The 2448-nt window shown below is 39.1% G+C and overlaps 1 pseudogene; it reads left to right on the top strand.

Moving 5' to 3' along the window:
• LOC137994709 (uncharacterized) lies at nt 1-2448 on the top strand (annotated as a pseudogene).

Genomic DNA, 2448 nt, shown 5'->3' with positions numbered 1-2448 from the left:
ATGTCTGACCGACCTCCACTGGAGTCCTTTTTGAAATGGAAATTAAGTGTACAAAGTCCATCCTTAAAATATGCTGCAAAGGCAGTTACAAGAACTGTTATTCTGGCCGTGGATATACCCTTTCCATTGCTTAAGGCCTGGCATGAGTTCGTAAGATTGCAGAACAAGGAAAGAGAGGAAATTGTTGTGGAAAGCCAAGATCACCCAGGCCTTTTGACACCTACAGGCACATCACAGACCAGCCAAGGAATCAAGGAAATTACCTATGATTATGTTGATCTCTTTGAGTATTGTATCCCAGGTCATACTTTTGCCATCACAAATGATGAGCAAATAAGGGCTGAGGTCAACAAATCTCTTGCAAAAATTGCTGGCATGGTTCAAACATCATATACCAAGGCAAAAGGGGGAGGCAAAAGAGAAGAATTGAACTCAAAAATTAGAAAATTTCACATCTTTGAGGGACAGACAGAGTCAGTTGCTTGCCTGAGGGAACAAAATGAAGCCATCAGAGATGAGCTTGAGGAATGGAAAGACAGTTACAACAATCTTCAAGAACAGACCAAGCAATTATTTGAAGAAATGCAGGCATCAATTCAAGACAAGGAAAAAAAAAAAGATAGACATGCAGTCAAAAAACAAAGAGCTTTTGTGTTACATTGAAAAACTGAAAAGCTGTTCACAGAAACAATATGCTGGTAAAGACATTTCAGAGGTGAAGAAGAAGTTCCGGACTTTGAACACATTTTTGTCTCGAGCTGAAAATGCCTTATGGTTTTCAAAATCGTTTGGCCTTGAACTAGAATCCTTGAAAGTTAAAGAACTTAAGACAGGTACCAGTCACACTGTAATGGCTCAAGGACAGGACCCTGTCGAGAAGGGTAATGGTTTGAATGGGCTTACTGAGGAAGAGAAGTCAAGGGTAGAGAAAGTGCTGTTTTTATTAGATAAATTTTGTGTGGGAGACTACTTTTATCATAACCTTACAATGGTGGTTGATGGATTGCCAAAATCTTACCTGGTGAAGCAGAGGAGAAGTGAACTGAATGACATCTGTCATATATCTCCAACTCCAGGTGAGGCAGAAGGAGCACAGGTGTCCTTTTCTGAACTTCTTAAAGAAAGGATTCAAGACTGTGTGGCAAGCCATCCAAATATGGATAATATAGAAGTTAAAATTTCTGGGGATGGGGCTAGAATGACTAGAAATTCCGGTTTCATTCTTTTGAGTTTTGCTTTACTCCATACAGGAGATGACGTGATGGCAGCAAAGGTAAATCACACAATAGCTGTTGTCAGGGGAAAAGAAGACTACAACACCCTAAAAGAGTCTTTTGGAGATGTCTTCAAAGACATAAATTCTCTCATAGCAGAAAAGAAAATAGAAGTAGGAGGGAGGTCATTTAATTTAGAATTTTTTCTTGGGGGGGATTACAAATTTATTCTGCTCATGATGGGGTTAAAAGGTGCCACTTCACACTATGCATGTGTATGGTGTAAAATACACAAAGACAAGAGGTGGGACACAAAATTTGATTTACATTATTATCCATCTCCAGAACTGAAAAGGACTCTTGAAGAAATGACCCAATTAGCAATGAAAAAGAATCAAGAAAATAAGTATTGCTGTGAACATGTGCCATTACTTCATATAGAACTAGATCATGTAATCCTGGATGAGCTGCATCTTCTGCTAAGAATTCTAGATGTTTTAATTGAAAATTTGGTTCGTGATGCCTTGCAATGGGACCGTAGAAAAAACTGGGATAAGAGGAAAGGTCAATAAAAAAATGAACATCTTAAAACTCTACAGTTAACAATAAGATCTTGTGGGGTATCTTTTGACATCTGGGAGAAAACAAATGCTGATGGGAAAGGGTCAGGACAATATGATTTTACCAGCCTTTTGGGGTCAGACAAAAAGAAATTACTGAAAGAGCTTCCACAGAAACTCCAAGGGATTGTTCAGCCAGACACTGTGAAAGTAGTTAAGACCATATGGGAGAAGTTCGGGGAAATATATGGCATAGTAACCTCTAAGACCCCTTCCGCAGAAATGATACACAACTACTTCCAGAAAGCCAGAGAATGGGTGAAGTTGTTTTATCACTAAAAGACAAAAGGTTAGGTTACAAGAAAGCTAACATCACTCCATATATGCATGCTATGGTGTACCACATACCCGTGTTTCTTCAAAATTATAAAACCATCAAACTGTTCACTGGGCAAGGGGTTGAAAAAAATAATGATTTGGCCAGGGCCACAGTTCTGAGAAAATCTAACAAATGGGATGCACCTGCTGACATATTAAAGCTTGAGGCGAGGCAATGGAACCTGCGTGGTAGTGAGAGGTCAAAAAGAACTTACACCAAACGGCAAAGCTCTTACTGGGAACATGATCTTAGGGAAACTAGGAAAAGCAAAAGGCTAAAGAAAAAACAAAACTAA

Source organism: Montipora foliosa, chromosome 3, assembly GCF_036669935.1.
Source record: "Montipora foliosa isolate CH-2021 chromosome 3, ASM3666993v2, whole genome shotgun sequence".
NCBI lineage: Eukaryota > Metazoa > Cnidaria > Anthozoa > Scleractinia > Acroporidae > Montipora > Montipora foliosa.
This window is presented reverse-complemented; position numbering and strand designations above follow the sequence as displayed.